Raw genomic sequence first — 21696 nt, 5'->3', positions numbered from 1 at the left:
ATTTATTATTATTATTATTATTATTATTATTATTATTATTATTATATTATCTACATTCATGTGTATGAGTGTTTTGCCTGCATGTATATATATGCACCATGTATGTGCAGTGCCCGCAGAGGCCAGAAGAGGGTCATATTCCCTGGAACTGGAGTTACAGATGGTTGATAGCCACCATACAAGTACTAGGAACCAAACCCAGGTCCTCTGCAATGCCAGTGCTTTTAACTGCTGAGCCATCTCTCCAGCCCCAGATGCACTTTTTTACCATACCTTTTTCACCCCCTTCCTCTTGATGAGGAAAAAATAGGCTATGCTATGACCCGGTTTGTTTTTAACACATTCTACACTACATTGGGGCAATTGGAATCCTGCTCCACACTGAACTGCCAAACTTTTAAGTGGGATGAGCTGACGTTGTCTCCAGAATTGAATTTTTAGAAGATGGAAAGAAAAAATAAATTCTAAACATTCAAAGCTTATTTTTGAAAACTGCACGAATCCTATCTATTTCTTGACTATCCTAGAATTTTCACATTAATAACAAAACTGTATTCTAAACTATATCACCTGCTGATATAGCCCAGAGTAAACAGCAGATACAGTCATATGAATTTGCCTGTAGAGGGGAAAACCCCTAATCAAAATTTCTAATGAGAAATTACAAACCCAGTTGACCAGATTTTCTAAAACCCTCCTTGTGCATACCACAAGTCAGAAATCCAACTGGGGATAGTAAATGACAAACGTCCCTGTCACACCCCTTCTCTGCCACACATTTTCTCCTCGGAATGAATGAGCTCCTCCTTTCAGTTCTTTGTTTGGTTTTTCAAACTATATGCATAGTTATTCATGTGTAGATCATAGGCAAAAGGAGAAAAGTGGGACTATTAGTATATTTCTGCAATGTGTTTACTATGACTTACATAGGAGTGGGAAAATTAATGTCATGTTAAAGATGATTTAATATGATTAGCATTAGATCCTTGGTAAACCAAATTTCAAAACTCAAATTACTAATTATTTTACTTAGACATTTTGAGCTATTTCAGAAATGTCAAATCCATGCTTTCCTTATTATTTGAGGGGATTTTGTAAAAGCTGTAAAATTTTTAGATTATTATTAAGCCACAAGACATTTAAGCCACTTGTTATGTGACAAAAATGTGTTAAAAAAAAAAATGTATGAACAATTCCAGTCTGCCTGGAAAAGACAATGGACTCACAGAAGGAAGAACGGATACACATTCCTTCAGGTTAATGGCTTTCCCTGTTGAATTGCATTTGTATTGAACTCCCACCCCTGAAATCTAAGGAATCAAGCCACCTGACCTCCTTAACAACATGGCTTATAATAACTAGGAGCACTGAAGCACAGCCATCCCAGAGGAAGACCATCTTTCCTCTGAGCATAAATACAGTTGCAAAAACAGGATGAAGACAATAAGATTATGAGACATTATCAGAAAGGTCAGGAAGCTTCGGTCCACTGCTATTAAGAGGAACAGGGATGGGGTTGGAGAGATGGCTCAGCGGTTAAGAGCACTGACTGATCTTTCAGAGGACCCAGGTTCGATTCCCAGCATCCACATAGCAGCTCCGCACCATCCTTAACTCCTGTTCTAGGGGAATCTGAAGCCCTCTTCTGACCTCTGCAGCATTGCACAACACGGGTACACTCACATACATGCAGGCAATACACTCATACACATAAAAATAATAAATTTTAAAAATGTTTAAAAAAATAAAAAAGAGGAACAGGGAGAGGCCTTTAGTCCCAGCATTTGGGAGGCAGAGGCAGGCGGATCTCTGTGAATTCAAGGCCAACCTGGTTGACATAGTGAGTTCCAGGCCAGTTGGGGCTACAAGGAGACCCTGTCTCAAAAAGACCAAAAAAAGCGAAAAGGAAAAGGAAAAGGAAGGGTGCTGGAGAGATATCTTATCACTGGCTGTTCTTGCTTGCAAAGGACCTGGGTTCGATTCCCAGCATCCACATGGCTTGCTAACAACTGTCTATAACTCCAGTTCCAGGTGATCTGATGCCGTCTTCTGACCTTTGCAGGGATTGCATGACACAATGCACTTACATACATACAGGCAATACACTCATACACATAGAAATAATAAAAATATTTTTTAAAAAATAACAGGGGTGAAAGGAGGGAAATTTAGTTCAACCAAGTCACATAATCTTGGTGCAGACCTGGCAAGGATGTAAAGGTAGCTCAAGTCAGTTACTTCATTCACTAACTACTGAGTACCTGTTTAGGCCAAGCACTGTACTGTCCTGCAGTAGGTGAGGCCAGCATCAGTCCGCCCCATTGCTGCTGACATTAGGTTGGAATAAGGGCTGGATGTCATGATGTCCAGGGATACCACACATCATTATGCTCTTTGGGACCCCTTGAAATATAATGCCCCACCTACCACCACCCTCATGGAAATCTCTTCTCCCCTGAATTTTGAAATACTGTCTTGAGGTATTTGTAACTTTAGTGCCTACTGTTCCTTGCTCTTTAGGTGCTGTGAACTGGGTTTACACTAGCTTTGCTTGCTGTTTTAACTGTTTTCTGGGCAGTCTTCTTTCTTCTTTTCAGTTATCATCTAGATGGTAGACCCAGATAGGCCCCCAGCATTCTTCAGCTTCCTTTCTCTCCTAACTACTAGACCCTTCAGTGCTCAGAGCAGGTGTGTGTGTCCTTCCCAACCCCCACCCCCCCACCCCCAGTGTTTCCATATAGTGCCTCTTGGGATCTCAGTGCCAGTTTTTAAAGATTTATTTTGTCTGGGCTGGGGAGATAGCTGAAAACCCAAGTTCAAGCCTATAACACACATTAAAAAGCTGGGGAGGCAGAGACAGGGGACCCCTGGGGCTCATATTCAGCCATTCTAGTCAAGTCAGAAGGCCCAGACCAGAGAGAGACCCTGTCTCAAGAACAAGGTGGGTGGTGCCCAAGAACAAAGGATACCCAGGGTTGTCCTCTAGTACTGGCACCCTTCATGTCCCCACACAAACATGTACATACATACATGTACACACACATACAAAGAATCATTTTGTCAAATTGCCGGGAATTTTTATTGAAAATCTGCCTGATACTTTTTTACTTTTTGTAGTATTTAGGGATTAAACCTAAGACCTTGCACATGGTGGGAAAGTGCTCTATCACTGAGCTGTGTTCCCAGCTGTGTGTTCTCTCTCTCTCTCTCCCTCTCTCTCTCTCTCTCTCTCTCTCTCTCTCTGTGTTTGGTTTTGGGAACAAGGTCTCACTATGTAGACTCAGCTGACCTGCTGGTACTTCCTATGTAGACCAGGCTGGCCTGGAATTCACAGAGATCCTCTTGCCTTTGCCTCCTGAATATTGGATTAAAGGCATGCTCATGTCCTGTTTGTTTTCAGTTTTTAAAATCAACTTTTCTGCCTCTCAGCAACATTTTGTGGATCTATTACTTTCCTAGGGCTCACAGATTTCTTGTTTATTATGTTTCTAATTCCTGATTGTAGTTCAAAATTGAATGTCTTTTTTTCTTCACATTTTCTGTGTGTTTGCTGCCAGACAAGAAGGCAGCTAATATTCATGTATGTATATAATACCTTCCTGTGTCTGCTAGATTTTAATTTTTTATGATTCTCTCATATTTTCTAAGTAGATAAGCTTACTACTGTCCTACTGTCTACTAGGATTAAAGGCATGTGCCACCATGGCCAGTTTCTGATCAATATTCTCATTATTGAGGATATTTATAGTATTTTCACTATTGTATATAGGTCATTGACTGTTGGTTTTAAGTTATAATTTTATTATTTTAATAAATTATTCTTCTAGCAAATTCTAATTCTTGTGATCAGGAAGTATTGTGAATTCTAAGTGCTTTTAAGCATCTATTAAAATCATTATGTTATTTCCTAGGTTTCTTATAGATTAATATAACAGATTGAAGTAATTAATTATTAGCTAAGTTTGTAGTTCCAGTTATCTTTACATTACTAGGATAAAGTAGACTGGGTTATAATTCTCTGTGCTTTTGATTTACTAATGTATTATTTAGGATTTTAGCATCTATGCTTCTAAGTGATATCAGACTGTAGATTTTCCCCTAGCTTGTTTTGGGGATGAATTGGGAATCTTTCTGTCTTTTTCTCTTCTACAGACTAACTTGAATAATATAGAGAAACAGCATCTCTTCCCATCACAGCTAATAAAATGATTTGTCCCTAATGGTTTGGGGGAAATTGTGTTCTACTGCTTAACGATTGCTGCACTTTCCTCCACAGTGATTGGCATGTGAGGACATTGAAGGCTCTTCCGTTCTGGCTTCCTATGCAATTGTTTATTTCTTACAAGTTTTCAGGTTTGCTGTCTGAGTGTATGCCTCCTCATCTCTGTGCTGCTGGCTCCTCTTCTATTCCTAATACAGTGTTCATGCTTACTCTCAGCTTAACCTCTGTCTTTGGCAGTTTTGGTCTTTTATTGTTGTTTTAAAGAGTCAGATACATCATGTCTGTGCTTCTCAGTTTCATTGACTTCTGATTTTATATGTTCTTTAAATCTCTCCTTCCCTGTCACCTTTGGATTTGCTATTTCTTTATCATCCTAAATCCTATATTTATTTCAATTATTTTACTTTGTTCCAATTTAATAACTGAAATCTCAGATTGTTTTTGCACACTCATTCTTAGGACTTGAAGGAATTTCCCAAACCCTGTGATACAGACTTTTGCTGTGCAGATGCAAAGCAAACAAATTCAAAGACACATTTCATAGCTTGCTATTTGCAGAACCAAAATGAATTTCAATTCATTTTCCCAGTCTTCATTTTCCACTAGCTCTGGCTACTTAACCAAAAAAGTCATGAGCATGAAGTAAAGGCGAGCAGTTCCAGTTCAGGTGGACTAGACCATCTTCCTTTCATACTAGGAGACCTCTGAATGGCTATGACATAAGTAGCCAGCTAAGAACTTTCACAGGAATTGCTTTCCTTTCTTCCTGTAGGACAGAGGTCAGTTGGTGTTGACACAAAGGATAAACACACCTTCTATTGAGTCAGGTAGAGTTCTGGGCACCCGTCTTAAAGGGGTAGCAGCACATCCCTTCTGTTCTAAGCCAGAGCTCCTGGGACAGGGTCCTAATTCTGCTCACTGGGACTTGCACAGTAGAATACAATTTTCCCCAAACCACTACTTCCATCACAGTCTTCCTGCGTGTTTCTCCATGAACATTCTGGGAAAGGGCAGTCACTTCCTTCTGTTTGGAGAGAAAGGCCCATGAGCCTACCAGTGGGAGTGAGCAGAGGTCAGATTGGCTTCTTCACAAACTGCCCACCCATGACTGTGATCCTCTGCCTTCTCCTTTCCTGCCCTGGGAAAAGGTGGAGTGGAATGGACAGGAAACGCAATAGAATAGAAAGGCATGCAAAAGCGAGGCTTCCTTCCTTTCAACTTGGGAAGGTAATAGTTAACATTTCATTTAACATTGGACATTCTGGGAGCTGGAGAGATGGCTCAATGGTTAAGAGCACTGACTGCTCTTGCAGAGGACCCCGGTTCGATTCCCAGCACCCTTGTGGCATTTTTTAATTTTTAAATTTAAAAATTTGGACATTGTGGATCTCTTGAACACTGGAGGTACAAAAAGGGATGCGTATAGACACGTGTACATAAAAATGTGTACATATGCCTGTATTTTTCACATACCACAGAAGAGCCTGAAACTCAAAGGAACCCAGTGGAGCATCTTCATGTGAAGTGAAGAAATTTAATACCCCTTCTTTGAGTGTCTTTCTTGTCTGGCCTTTTTTGCATTTCATATAGAATAATACTGAGCCGGGCGTGGTGGCGCACGCCTTTAATCCCAGCACTTGGGAGGAAGAGGCAGGCAGATCTTTGTGAGTTCATGGCCAGCCTGGGCTACATAGTGAGTTCCAGGACAGCTGGGGCTACAGGGAGACCCTGTCTCAAAAAGACAAAATAATAATAATAATAATAATAACTGTATTACATGTTTTTATTTTTTTTTTTACATTTATTTATTTGTGTGTGTATATGGGGTGCACCACTGTGTTCATGTGGAGGTTAGAGGGCATCTTGTGGAAGTTTGTTCTCTTCTTCCAACATGTGGGTTCTGGTGATTAAATTCAGGTTGTCAGTCTGAGGGCTAGCACCTTTACCTGCTGAGCCATCTTTCCAGCCCTGTTTTTATCTTTTAATTTTGTATTTTCAGGTTCTTTTATGGTTTCCTTCCTTCCTTCCTTCCTTCCTCCCTCCCTCCCTCTCTTCCCACCTTCCTCTTGTTACTTGGTTCACTCTTTGCTTTTCATAAAAGTATAGTGCTTTACCCTTGACTCCTGGAGTTCCGTATAAAATCCAACACCACTCTGGAAAATTCAGAGTTGGCTGATATTTACTAAGTGTGGCCTCTGTGCCAAGCCCTGGACCCAGGGACTGTCCTTGTTTACTTCCCCACAACTACTTCCTCTGTAGCTGATGTTACCATTTCCACTTTGATGAGGAAGACAGAAGCTCAGAGGTTAAAGTACTTACTCTGTATCACACAGCCAAAGAATGCCAAACCCAAACCAGGTCCTCTGATTCCAGTTTGATGATCCAGTTTCATCACACTGGATGGCAGACTCCTACAGTCAGGAATAAGGCCATGTTGGTCCGCATACAGTATGTTTGTTGTCACCTGTTTCCCGGGAGATTATATGCATTGCAGCTTATTATACTCCGTTAATTTTTATTTTTATCAAAGTATTGCATAAGCATTCCTTCAGAGGACAAATAACAGCACTCTGAGATCTGTAAAAACTAACCATTTGCTGACCCACCTGCATAAGGAGCTTTTGTTCTGGGATTATTACATTCAGTCTGAATTTGAAAGGAGAGGAAATATGAAAGTGCTTTTGCTTAACAATGGCTCAAGTAGTGGGAGCTCTGCTTTCTGCAGGTGATCTTATTTAATCTAACTCAAGCAGCCCTGAGGCCTGTAGTTAACCTGTGTGGGGTTATGGCCCCTGGGCTATTTATTTCCACCTCACCTGGCTGAGTCCTAGTTGGTGCTCAGAGAAACAGAAACTCTCTTAAAGTGTCAGAAACATTATGTCAACAAAACAACACACACACACACACACAAACACACACACACACACACAAAGCATTGTTAATGAGATGTCTTATACCATCTGAAAGCCCAGGTGCTTTTCACTTTTTCTAATTGTATCATGAATTGGTTAGACAATTGGTTAGACAGCTTTGAAGCAGAAACAAATCCATACTTAGTAGTTTTTTAAAAAGGAAATCCTACTGCCTTCTTCCTGAAATCCCTGTACTTAAAATTTTATTTTAATGTTTCATAGCTTTCACATTTTCAGTTTTGCAGCTGTTTAGACCCTTGTAAATTCTCCATAATCTTGAAGTAACATTCTTAATTGACCTCTGAAAACATTGCATGTCACAGTGTGAGCAGAGAGACACAGAGATAAATAACTCTTTGAACTTGAGTGCAGTCCACTCGGTCTGCTGCGCTGGTGAAATTCAGGGCCAATCCTGGGTCATTTCTTGGCACAGCTTATGCTTGTCAACTTTATGCTCCCTATCACTTATCTAACTCCTTACTGTGCATATGGGATGGAAATTAGATCACTTCCTTCCCACACCTTTCCTACTCAAAACCTCCTTGGCTGTCCTTTATTATAACCTGATTCTTACAGCATTGCTCACCTTCATTCCCCACATTTAGGAATTCTACCTAGTTTTACTATCACTACTCAACCTGGGCTGATACACGGAAGACCTAGTAATGCTGCTGGGGGAGGGACAGAATGGCACCCACCATCTGCCCTCGGTGGGTGGCCTGCTTGTATCTCTAAAGGCTCCAGACAGGTGTGGCCAGCAGGCCTTCAGAAGGACTGTGGAGCTCAGAGGGGAGCCAGCAGTCACTGTTGTCCAAGACTATTGTTATTATCTAGGACCTGGAAATGACAGTTAAATGGAGCAGCACTGAACCTTCCTGTTGTTCTTCCTCTTTCATTTTTCATGTAAAGTGAAAGAACGTCTATTTTTTTTTTCTTGCATTTACTCATTCTGAAACATAAAGCCTTTGCCTGTCAGAAGTTACATTTGAGCCTTTTGTGAATCAAGAAAAATCAGTCTTGGAAAGCCAGAGTCAGGTGTCCCAGTTTTATTCTTCCCCATCAACCTTTGTCCTCTATATTTCAGTTGGTCTGGAAATCTTCCTGTTTTACCAACTGATGCCTTCTAATGATGTCCACTAAGTACTTATGTTTGTGTAAGTATGTGAAGCTATAACTCCTAAAGTCTCAATTTGTTTCTAGAATTTGCCAGGATTCCAAAGACACCCTTCTCCTTATGTCCACCTTTATTCCCTGCAAGTACACCCACTTGTCAGGAGGATGAGCCTCTAGCAAACTCACACTGAGCACCTCCTGAGAGCCAGGTGCTGTGCCAGGGACAGGGGACACAAGAAAGGGACAACTTAAGTCAATGGCTATAAGTGAGAAATAGACTCGTGGCCTAGAGCTGTACAGAGAGAGCCAGAGGCGTCAGAAATTCTTCTTCATGGGGTCTGGGAAATGGGGCTAGGACTGTGCAAGGAAGGTAGCTGGGAGTGAGGGAGTGAGCTGAACTCAGGGAGGAGGAGAGGCTGGAAGTCTGGAAGCACCCCAGAACCAACCTGGTGGGGAGCCTTTGAGGGTCACTACATGCAGCTGAGTTGCTGAGAGGCAGTCAAGAGATGAGTGTGAGAAATGAAGTGGTCACAGAGGAAGCAAGCCTTGGCTCCCCAAGGTGGGGAGTGGAGCTGGCCCTGGCCCTACATGTGCACCTGTCAGCTGTGGGAGCCATCAGTGTAAGCAGAGAATGGTCTTGCCACTTGCCATTTGACATAGATGTTTAGGGTATGCTTCAGAGGCAGAACACTACAGGCTGAGAGAAAACTGTTGACAAATCCAGGCCAAGCTAAAGGAACCTTGTGCTCAGATGAGGGTGACAGGAAAAGAGGAAGAGAGGAAGTTAGGAATTCAAAGAGTTGTAGTTGGTGGCACCTGACTATAGATATGTGCAGTGGAGATGGGAGGGGGTATTTGAAATTATTTCCCAAATAAGAGCAAGAAAATGCAGGAAAGAGCAATTTACAGGTCTTGAGGATTTCAGTCCTGGAACAGGTGAGTCTGGGGTTCCTGAAAATCCAGATGGTCCACTGTTAGCCTCATACAAGAGCATATGTCTAAGGCACTATGTAGACTTGACAATTACATGCATCTTAAGAACACAGTTAAAATTTGAAAAGAAAAATCTCTCTCTGTCTCTCTCTGTCTCTCAACTCTGTCTCTCAATCCCCCACCCCTGTGTGTATGTGTGTGTGTGTGTGTGTGTGTGTGTGTGTGTGTAGACTTCTCCCCTGCTAAGGATCACTGTGAAGAAATACTCTATGAAAACTTGTATCAAAAGTGGTGTTTCGGGGCTGGAGAGATGGGTCAGTGGTTAAGAACACTGGTTATTCTTACAGAAGACTCGGGTTTGAATCCCAGCACCCACATGGCAGCTAACAACTGTCCGTAACTCCAGTTCTAGGGAATCTGATTGCCTCTTCTGTCCTCCATGGGTATTGCATGACAGGAGGGGTGCACTTACCTACAAGCAGGCAATACACTCATACACATAAAATAAAAATAAAATTAAAAAAAAAAATAAATTTGAAAAAGTGGTGTTTCTTTCAGTCATTGTAGCTCCTGCCTGTAATTCTAGTGCTTGGGAGGCTGAGGCAGGAGAATTGCCATAACTTCAAAGCCAGTATGGACCTACATAGTGAATTCTATCCCACCGTGGGCAAGATAAATAGAAGTGAAACCTGTCTGGGGAAAAAGAAAAAAAATATTGCAAGGAATGTAGACAAAAACAACATGCACCAAAAACCACACACCTGCTCTAAAAAAGGAGAAAATGACAGCTTTGGGTCCATGTCCAGGAAGACTTTCGACAAAAAGAGGATATGAAGAGAAGATTCAGTGAACTTGTTTGTTTGGTTCGAGGAAAGAAGAGAGACTGCTCACTGGTAGCCAGAGCCCCCTTGTATCTTCTGCAGTTGAATAAAATCACTTTAATGCACCAGAAACTCTAACCCTGTGTGTTCAGTGTGCTTGCCCAGCGATGATTGTTGCCCCCCCCATCCCCAAGTATGAAGCTATAATGTGCTGCTTGTTTTTTAGATCTGTACATTCACTTAAGTTATTTTAATATTTTGAAGTAAAAATTAACTCAGGCATTTTCTAGGGAAAAGAAGCTTCCTGTGTCTGTCTGTATATTATGGGTTACATGGCAAGGGGTGTATTGCCTCCAAACAATATAAGAAACCTTTTTTTTTTTTGTCTTTTTGTAGCCCCAGCTGTCCTGGAACTCACTATGTAGACCAGGCTGGCCTTGAACTCACAGAGATCTGCCTGCCTCTGCCTCCCGAGTGCTGGGATTAAAGGCATGCACCACCACGCCCGGCTATAAGAAACTTTTATATTAAATATGGCTGATGTATATCTGCATATTCCTTTTAAATAATGCAAAAAACTTTTTTAGTGATTGAATGAATCTTTCTCATGCTGCTAATCCTGGAATAACCAAAGAACAAACATTTCCGTGACTTGGTTAAGATAAATGGAAGCTATTATTTTTAATTAATTAATTAATTAACTTATTTATTTATTGCAGTGCTGAGAAGTGAACCTAGGGCCTCATGCCCTATCACTAAGCCATATCTTCAAGCCCTGAAGAATAAACATTTCAAACACTCGGGGAATATGATATTTCAGTTTCAAGTAGAATCATATTAGAAATTCCTTGCTAGTTTTATAAAATTCAATGTGGTTCTTTAAAAAATGTTGTAGAGATTTATTTTCTTTTTAACTGTGTATGTGTGTGCTGGGGGTGTGGTATGTGCACATGAGTGATTGTGGTGCTACTGAAGCCAGAAGAGAAAATTGGATCCCTGGAACTGGAGTTCAGGGGGTTGTGAGTCACCTGACATGGGTGCCTAGAGCCAAATGTGGGTCTTCTAGAAGAATAGTATCTGCTCTTAACTGCTGAGCAACCTCTTTAGTCCTCTAGTTTCTCCAAAATTCTTTAATTTTCTAAAATTTTTAATTGTCTTACTGATAGGTAAAAAGGTAGCCATATGACAAATAGGGTTGATCAGGAGAAAGCAGAGTTTATTAGCAAAGGAACACATGGGACAGATTCCCTTCCGGGCAGGGAAAATGTGTGCCCAGGTCATGAGCTTGGGTCTTTTAAAAAGGGAGGCTTCTGCTTCCTGCAGAAGGTGGGAAGATGTATTTTTTTTTTAAAGTTGGGCAGGGGGACATGGGAGAGTGGGACTGTTATAGCCTTTTCTCTTTAGAGATCAAAGGGGAAACCTGCTATGTTGGTCAAACAGTAGAGAAAAGTCTGCTTCTCTTGACTTCATAGACCAGGGCGCTTATCAGCTCCGTTCCCTTTTCTCAGGAGCATAAGAAGTCCTTGGGATCCTGTTGGTGAGGGGACAGGGCTCTCTGAACCTTAACACTTACTACTATAAATGTATGAAGAATTACCTCTCTAGAAAAGAGAATTCAGAAAAACCTGATCTTTTAGATAGTTCTAAGTAAGAAATAAAAGGCTGAAAAAAACATATAAAAACTCAAGCCAAGGTATCTCTGAGAAGAATGATCATGGAAGAATGGAAAAGCACAAAATAGTTTTATTAGATTACTTTTCACCCCTTTGTGTCCCTGTGAAGACTGAAGGAGAGCCACAGACACTCACAGTGGAAAAACACGGACCTCCCTAACAGGCTAGCATTTCTTAAGGTGGCGTAACAGTTGATCCTTTGTGAAGAAACTTGTTCAACAACAAGAAAAGTACTGGTTTGTGTGTAGCAGGGTGATTACTGATTTAATGAGAACACTGTTGACTTTCAGTTGTCTGTCTGCTTTGAGGACAATCTCTAGAAAAACCTACATTGTATTTTGACTTCATTTGCCTGTTCGCAGCACTACGTGTGTGGCAGAAAAGTGAAAATTCATTGCTTTATCTACCAGTTTAACTTACAAAGCCAGGCACTTTGGGTTGTATGGGCTCCTGAGCCTCAGCTAAGTTATCTGAGATTATTTTTCTTTGTCTACCTTCTTGAGCACAGCTGAGTGTGCATGGTTATGCATTGGTTACATGCATTAAGTGACCGGAGAACAGAATGTAAGAATTTAAGATATATATAAAGCCTATTTCCAGATGTCCCGCAACACTCAATTGGCCGCTAGGGAAATGAAGCTCTTTCCAAACTTTGGGTTTGCAAAAGAGCTAAAGGATATTACTAGCTATTACACAAGAAAAAGAGGGGGAAAGTTCTGTATTCACCCAAGTTTGGGAAATATTCAGGTAAGGTTAAGCAGGATTGGTTTTAGGCTGCAGCACTCAAGTGCTTTTGACTGGCTTCCTTGCTTCGTCAGTTTCCAAGAGAGGAGTCGGTGTGCATAATTTTCTCACCCAACCACACGTTGAGACTGGGACATTCACAGGTGCACTGCTTAAGAATGCTGCATTTTAGGACTGGAGAGATGGCTCAGCTGTTAAGAATGGCTTAACTGGCTGCTCTTGCAGAGGGCCCTGGTTCAATTTCTAGCACCCATGTGGCGGCTAACAACCGTCCCTAACTCTAGTTCCAGGGGGGATCTGACACCCTCTTCTAACCTCCTTGGGCACTGCATGACACAGGCACACTTACACACGTGCAGACAATACACTCATACACATAAAAAATAAAATTAAAAAGAAAGAGTGATGAATTAAGACGCTGATTCCAGACCATCTGTGAAAATTTTTTCTGTGTAGCTACAGGAAGGGAGTTGAACCAAAGGCCCTGGAAGTTACACATTTTGGGGTTCTTTGGTCCACACAGTGTTCTTAAACTCCTAAAGATAATATTTGAAAATCGGGCCATTTCATCATAAGAATATTCTCTGTAAGATAGGAGGATGAAGGACTGGAGTGATGACTCAGTTGTTGACAGCACTGGCTGCTCTTGAAGAGAACCTCAATCCAGTTCCCAGCACCTATACGGTGGCTAGCAACTATCTGTATCTAGTTCCAAGGGATCTGTTAACTTCTTCTGGCCTCCATACGTATTGAATGCATAGGTGCACTTTCATACAGGCAGGCAAAACCCTCATACAATTAATTAATTAATTAATTAATAGAATTTTTCTAAAGGTAGGAAAAATAAATTCGTCGGATGTGGGCCTGTACTCCCAGGACTACGTAGTGGGTTCCAGGCCTGCCTGGGCTACATAGTGAGATCCTATCTTAAACAGAGAGGGAGGGAGAGGGAGAGAGACAGACAGAGAAACCAAGACAGAGACAGAGAAACAGACAGAGAGGGAAATGGAAGATGAGGCAAATATATGAGTCTTTATTCCTTCAGAGCCACAGTTCCTAGGCCTTGAGAACCTCTTGTGTCTTTAGGGGAAAGATGTCCACCCCAATTCCCAATTTTCAGTGTTTTCTATGGTGGAATTTAATTTCTGGACAGAGGCAAGAAAATGGTGGTGCCTTTTCCATGTTGAAGGTAGAAATGAATTCTCCTTTCTGGAAAGAAAGGTAGCTTTTGAGACTCTGCATCTGCTTCTGCTGCTTTCCTTAGCCTGAGGAAAACAAAGGTGGGGACCAAAGAGATGCTTTGTACATAGCAATAAGGAGCCTGGGAGACCAAAGCAAAGACAAAGGTCTAGAAGTAGTTGGGAAACCAAGAGTAAAAGGGGGAAATTTATTTTCCAGATTTTGCTACTAAATGAAAAATGGGCTTGTCAGTAACGACTCAAACTTATCAGATGCAGGTTCTTGGCCCCTCTTAAGTGTCTCCTTCTCATACAATAGTTACGTTTTTCCCACTGAGTGTGGTTTGAGATTACGCACAATAGAACTAGCTTTCTGTATAAAATAACCAGGACACTTCACACATTTGTCATTAAATGTGTGAAGTGACTGTTGGAGACATTCTTGCTGCACTTAACAACTGGGGGTTCAAATAGGATCACCTGAAAAACAGCAGCAGCGTCAGATGCTGAGGGAAGAGTCTCTAGATTATCTCATTTCTCCCATCCCTTGGAAGGCATCGAGACTGAACCCAAGTCAGCTAAGTGAACCAAAGTTAATCCTGACCTCGAAGTCCTTTGCCATACAGGATTTCACAGTTTATCTGAGGAGTTCTGTTTTTATTGACATTCCTTTTCACTCTTTTTCAAAAGGAAGCATTATTCTTCTGTGGTTGCAGACAACACCATCTACAGGTTTCTGCTAGATGTCGCTTTATTAGGTTGAGAAGTTCCTTCTGTTCTTGCCTGTTGATTGTTCTCATCAGAAACATCAATCTCTCATCAGATGAAGTATATGAAAGTAATATTATAATGAGGAAGGTGCCATTTAACTTTCCAGAACACCACTGCCTGGCATTTGTGTGTATTCATGCTGTTATCTATTTTATGTACCTACAACACCTTTCTTCTAAAGACACCAACCATTACTTACTAGACTTAAGCAAGGTGTTGATGAAATAAACAAAATGGCTCCCTTTCCCTACGTCAGAAAAATCAAAACACTAGAATCTTTTTTTTTTTTTTTTTTTTTGGTCTTTTTGAGACAGGGTCTCCTTGTAGCCCCAGCTGACCTGGAACTACTCACTATGTAGACCAGGTTGGTCTTGAATTCACAGAGATCTGCCTGCCTCTGCCTTCCAAGTGCTGAGATTAAAGGCAAGCGCCACCACTCCTGGCATAAAACACTAGAACATTTAGTGATGTAGTCTTACCAAACAATGATTTATTTATGTATTTATCCAAGTCCAAAATTTATAAGTTTAGATTTTTAGCTCAAAGAAACTTTTCTGAATAATAATAATTAAAATATACTGAAAATGAATTCTAATGGGGGCAACATCAAAGATCTCAGATGCATTGCAGAGTCTGTTGCCTAAGTCCGGGATTCGCTTCCTTATAACAAGGCAGATGTTGAAGTTCAAGAGTTTGGGTCCACCCATAAATGCATGAGGGAAATAAAAAACTGATTAGCTATGATAGTGTTGAATTAAGATATGAGTCTGGTTATATCAGCTTTTCTTTTGAGTCAGCACATCAGAGGTATTCTGCCCAATTATTAGCAGCATTTTAAGCATCAGGGTAGAGTGCTAAGATATGAAAGATCAACAGCCCATGTCACAGATGGAATGTGTACGACACTAAACCAAAGTAGCCAGACCAGTTGGGAGTCACTGCAGCCCAGAAAAGGGATAATGAATGCTTCCACCCACAGTGACAGCAGGGCGGAGGACACCAGCCCAAAGACATTTAAGAAGTAAACGTAGCCTGAGTAATTCCATGATTTCTGCCTTACATCACCTGGTAAATGATGATATGTTTCAGTAAAGTCAGAAACTCAGGACTACAGGTCTGGAAGTACGAGTTATGAACATGATGATCTTCCACCAGGAAATGGTTAGAATGCTCCGATGCAGAAATCTGGAACACTGAGGACACACCTGGGGGAGGGCTTGGATATAGCTGCCATGGCACACAGGTGAAAGTTAAAATCCCAGGTATGAATGACTGTGATGATGGCCCACTAATGCTCCAGATGGTTGTCACTTACCAGCCTGGTTTTAGGAACCAGCTTTCCAAGGACAAAAAAATTCACTGGAACAATATATTTCAGAATCTTCGATTCTTTTAGGAGCACAGATTTTAGCTCAATCTGTTAAATAGAAAACTAAGACATTAAATTATCAGTCTAGTCCTGGCCTGGTCCATATGGGTATATCAGGGGTAGAATACAGTTTGTTTATGTTGTACGATCTTGCCCAAGAAGTCCCCACAAGCCCAAAAAACATGCTTTTAAGCCTTACTTTAGTTTGAGAGCAAACTGACAGTTATTAGCACTTTGCTGAGAATTGCTAAATTGGGCAAAAAAGAATGCAAGCAAGTGCAAATAAAGTTGGTTTGCAAGCCAGTGAGAACTGGTTCTGAGATTTTTTTTTTTTTTTTTTTTTTGAGGTACTGTGTGTGTGACATTATAAAGTTGCATAAAAGTATACCTCAGCATATCCCGATTCACAGTGTTCTCAGGCAAATAAAGATGGGTCAGGAGAGAGTTACTGACCAGAACCAGGCTTTTAAAAAAAATGTTTTTTTTTACATTTTGTTAAGAATTACCAACATATTTTAAGGAGTTAGTTTTTTTATGCAGACTTATTTTTAAAAGTAGTTATTTGCCAGATGTCCAATTTAAGTTGCTGTTTAAAATATATTTAGTATATATAGTATCACTGTATTATTTTTCTTTCAGGCTTCTGTTTTCTGGAATTGCTCAATCTTGTTTTTCCAGTGTCTGTATTTTGCATGATGTAAGGCCCCATTTTTAGTAGTAGGATTGTTATACAGTTATCCCTCAGGAAATTGGCTCCAGGACCCCACACAGATACCAAAATCCATTCTGTTCAGGTCCCTTTATACAAAATAGCCTAGTATTTAGATACAATCTGTACACACACCCTCCATTGACTTTAACTAATCTCTAGATGACTTGTACTACCTCATACCATGTAAACCTATTAAATACTTGCACTATGTTTAGGAAACAATAACAAAGAAAACAGTTTGTACATATTACGTATTGATGCAATTAAAAAATAGTTATGTGTGTAGGTATGTGGTATACGCACCCATGTGAGTACCTGTGTGGTGTATGTTTGTGTGATATATGCACACATGTGTGCAGATGTGTACACCCATGTATGCATGTGCAGACGTCAGAGAAGGACATCAGATGACCTGCCCTGTTACTCTCTACCTTATTCCTTTGAGACAGGGTCTCTCACTGAACCTGGAACCAGGCTGGTGGCCAGCACGCCCAGCAATCCTCCTGTCTCCACCTCTACACTCTCTGGAGTTTACCTGGTATAGATCTACTTCTTTCCTACTTATTACTAATTCTTAGGAATAGAGACTTTGGATGTTGCATAGTGTCAGACACTTCGTTGGTGCTTAATAAATAGGCTTGCTTAAGAGAGAAAGTGAGTAAAACATATTTTTGTTACTGTGCTGGGGATTGAACCCAGAGCTATGAACATACTAAGTACATACTCTATAACTGACTACATCCTTAGCCTTTGAAGAATTTGAGCAGAAGAGAACAGAAACAGAAATTAACAGATTAGTGTGGTAGAAACCCCAAATAGAGAATTTTAACATTAAACATCTAATCATCTGTGTTAATTGTTATGAGAGCCAATGAGATGCATACTGAACATCTTCATTACTTTTGGGGGAATCTATTTATTTTTGTGTGTTGTGGGGTGGGGGTGTTATGAGCACATGAGTGCAGGTGCTCATGGATGCCAGAGACATTGGATCCCCAGGAACTGGATTTACAGGTATTTATGAGTTGCCTGATATGGGTGCTGGGAACCAAACTCAGATCCTATGCAAGAGCAGCAAGTGCTCTTAACTGCTGAGCTGTCTCTCCACCCTCATCTTCATTATATTTTCAGGAACTGAGGAAAGATGTCCTCAGCCATAATCATACCATAGATAATGCTGTGAGCACTGTCACCCACACCAAGCAAAACTGAGCTGTTACCAAGAGGTGCTTGGTGACGCTTTTCAGAGAGAAATCAGTGGAGCTGTGTGATTAGATGATTTTCATCCTCTGACATTCATTCTCTCTGTTTAAAAATTGAAAACATGTACAGATGTCTGTTGCCACCAGGCCAGTAAGGTTTAGAAGCAACTTTGGTGAGGCCTGAAGCCTGCATGGTGACTGGTTCTAGGAAGGCAATGGTGGGAAAGAAAGCCACAGCTGTGATGGATCCTTCTTAGAATTGTAGCTTTCTCACAAAAAGCAAAATAATTCAGGAATGCTATTCAAAAGCTGCCAAAGCTCACCAGGGCTTCATGCCGAGGGAATGTCTTTCTGTGGGCTTTTCAAACTTTCCAAGAGAAAAAAGATTATATCTTAAAGCCAGAAAGAGTAAACTCCAAATGTTCATAGGAGTGGAAGTGCCATTTACTACAAAATATGAGACTTCTTGAAGGATGGAAATAAGGATGACTCAGAAAGATGAACATATTGGATTTATAAGATAATGGAGATCTTAAAATGTAATGGTCATTTCAATAAAAATATACAATTATATATTTATATTATTTATGTTTTGAGAGCCCCTTAGCTCAGAGCCTGACATCATCAATCTTTTGGGTGCCTGAAAAAAAATAAAGAAAGAAGAGGTTAGAAATTTGACTCAGTGATAGAGTACTTGCCTAGCAAACATGAGGACCTGGCTTCAGTCCACAGCACTAGAAAAAAAAGAAAGAAAGAAAGAAAGAAAGAAAGAAAGAAAGGAAAGAAAACTTTCTTCAGTTCTGCCTCTCAGTATAAAGAGGAAAGGCAGGCTTAACATTATAATCAAGGAATATTCTCATTTAAATAAACCAAGCTAAATTTTCATTGGTTGATTGTTATTCATCTCAGCCAATTTAAACATTTGAAAAGATGATTTACTCTACTTTTTTGTGTTCACAGATTTAATTTCACTTTTGAATAAATAATAAATATCCTTTGTTTATAGTGTCCTAAACATTTAATGATAACAAATGTAGGTTCCTTCTTTTCTCCTCAAGAGAATAGATTGAAGGAGCAAGATTCCTGTCTCTATATTCCCTGTGAGGGGGAATGACTTAGGCAGCAAAGTAACTGAATATGGTATATTAGGAATCCCTCTACCCCTCTCTGACATCATTTAGATAATCAGGACATTTAGAGTACCTTAGAAATAGGATGGGGTTTTTGTTAATAGTCTAGTAATTTAAATTTCAAGAAAATATAATACTTTTATTTCAAAAGCATTTTAATATGAAAAGCTTTTTGTAGAAACTTAGTAAGGAAATTACTTTCCAACAAACACCAGTAAAAATATCTAAATTCTAGCTCTGCTTTTCCTTACTTAGCTTCAGAGCCTCTGAGAACCTGTCACACATGGCAGGCCTAGTTAGCTGACCCAGGTCCAGCCCCAGACCTGCAGCTGCTGTTGTGCAAAGCTGCTTTGAACCAGGAATTATCCTAGGAAACTATAGAAAGACTTTCAATTCCATTTGTATGTCAGGTGCATCTAACAAGGCAGTAAACTGGCATAGCTTACAGTGTGAATTTGGACATACGTTATACAACCTCTGTCCAAATCTTCCCTGCTTTTCCCATAGCTCCTGGATGCTTGACTCTATGTCTCAGGGTCTCTACCTATAAGGCAGGTCATTTTAAGGCATCAGTGAGATAATACATATCAAAGGCTTAGCATAGGGAATAGCTAGTGTTAAGCACTTGGTATGTGATAGCTATTATAATATGTTCCAGGTACCTATATACTTATCTCTGTGCTTCCAGACAGCCTCTTAAAGACAAAAGCAAATTATATGTGTACACATGCAGATGGGTCTAATGCATCCTGATAGAAACACCTTTCCTTAGATACTTCGGTTTCTTCTTCAAGATGTTCGTATTTAGCCTCGTGATGATGCTGATTGGAAAGAAGCAGTCAGTAAATACTGAGCTTGCTTGTCACCATGTTTCTCTCCACTAATATTCAACCCTTTGTACCCTAAGACTCCACCACACCATGTATTTAAAAACATTAAACATTATTATTGATGTTTGGGTTATGGGGGGGGTCTATTAAATTGTTGGATCAAACTTTAAAGCTGCTTTCTTCCTCCCTCTCTCCAGAAGGACTGGTGACTGAACCTGAGAGTTCATGTGTGCCAGGCAAGCACTGAGCTGCATCCCCAGCCCTTGAAACCCATGTCACATTTCAATTTGACAGAGTAGTTCTAAGTCCTAGGTGGGATGTCCTGTGGGTGATTCTCAGAATTGGCTAAAAAATAATTTAACAATCTAACAAATATGATTGTTAGATTAAAATGGCATCTTGAATCCAGACAAACTTGGGAAAACATGTTTTTCTCTTCAGAAAACCCGCCGCAGTTTGAAGACCTGTTTCTGAAAGGGTATAAGGAAAATAGAGAAAAATGAGTAAAACTTCCGCTAGAGTGAAAAGGGAAGTGCGTCCTCGGCTAGGTAAAGAAATCCAAAGCCCAAATTTTAATGACAACCTCTTTGGTATCCTAGAAACCAAAGCAAACAGGGATTTTTGAAACGCCCCTCAGATTTTTTGTAATGTTGTACCTACTGATCCCTGGCACAAGGAAGAGACAAAAAAGGCAGCACTAGTCTTTATCTTCAGACTCACACTCAGCCAGACAGCAGGAAGGGGATGGCTGTGTTATTGGTGCTGTATGTCTGTGTGTGTACACACAAGCATGCGTGCATGAACACAGACGGTTGATGGACACAACCCTGGGGCATGGCTGGGGAGGATAAATTGAAGACTATTTCTGCACCAAGAAAAGAATGCAACACATTGCACCATAAGTAGAGCAAGGGAGACAGGAACAGAGGGGAGAAAAACTTTAAATCTGAAAGAGGGAAAAAGAAAAGATGTGACCAGGGCAAGTAGAGAGCTCATTCTTCTCAGAACATCAAGCCAGTTGAGTATTTTAGTGGAAGCAGGGCAACACCACAAAAATCACATTTATTTGTGATCTGTTGATCAAGACTGGAGTTCTAGCTTATTTTTGAGACCTCTAACTTCCCCGTCAAGCCTCATGAACTCTGGAAGAAGCCATCTGCCAGGTGGAACACAGGATGGAAGGGTGGGTCAGGGCAATCCAGGGTTCCCAGCACTGTTGCCGGACAGCACACACCCATAACAGGTTCTTTCCGGGACATGGCCAGTGATCTCTCATCTCCCACTTCTAGCCAACTTCTAGTTGGCTGCTAGCCAAATATGAATAAAGAAGGATGTGTGTGTGTGTGTGTGTGTGTGTGTGTGTGTGTGTGTGTGATTTGAATCACAAAGATAGCAGGGAATGTAAAAATACTTCCCCAAAACTGTTTAAAAATCTACGTGTTATGGAAATCAATCTTGGGAAATATTAGACTTGCAATTTGCATTGGCATTCATTCTTATGTAGTAACTCGTGTTTGCGTCATGGTAGGGCACCAGTAAAACCAATTTCACACAGCCAACTTGATAGCACTTTTATTGTCATCCACAAGAGCACAGCCTTGTGTCACATCTACTCAGATTTCCCAGTTCCTAATGATTTACTTTGGACCTCCCCTCCCCTGTGCTGTTGAAGGAGGAGCTACTTAGTAATTCTACACCTGTTCAAGTCCACGCCCATTAACTTGTTAAGCTTCCCAAACAAGTGCGGGATAAAGCATGAGAACCTCCAGTCTGGGGAGCCAGCAGAGGAGGTGGCCGTGGCCGCCGCTGCTGGGCTTGGCTTTGTGGATTTGGAGTGGCCAATGAATCTACTACAATGGCAGTTGATGACAGTAATTTATATTCCAGAACAAAGAACAAAATAAATTCATCTCAAAATGATTATAAATCAGTGAGACGGAGCAGCCTGCCACCAGAACTACCTATAGGAAATGACATTAGAGGAAGACTTCAAAGAAACATTAAGAACTTGGAACCCTTTCACCTGAGGCGCCCCAAAAAGAGGCCGTCCATATTTCCAGGTAGGAATTGTTGAATTCATGCCTTC

The 21696-nt window shown here is 40.7% G+C and overlaps 1 protein-coding gene across 1 annotated transcript in view; it reads left to right on the top strand.

Moving 5' to 3' along the window:
* Fry (FRY microtubule binding protein) overlaps positions 1-21696 on the top strand; it is a 479403-nt gene that overhangs the window by 72838 nt on the left and 384869 nt on the right. The window contains exon 2 of the mRNA XM_029559622.1: positions 21498-21670. The gene's annotated coding sequence lies outside the window, so the exon portion shown is untranslated. The remainder of the gene's footprint in view (positions 1-21497; positions 21671-21696) is intronic.

Source organism: Nannospalax galili, unplaced genomic scaffold (genome assembly GCF_000622305.1).
Source record: "Nannospalax galili isolate Female #2095 unplaced genomic scaffold, S.galili_v1.0 scaffold768, whole genome shotgun sequence".
NCBI classification, from domain to species: domain Eukaryota; kingdom Metazoa; phylum Chordata; class Mammalia; order Rodentia; family Spalacidae; genus Nannospalax; species Nannospalax galili.
Note: the sequence above shows the minus strand (reverse complement) of the source record. Positions and strands in the feature narration are given on the sequence as shown.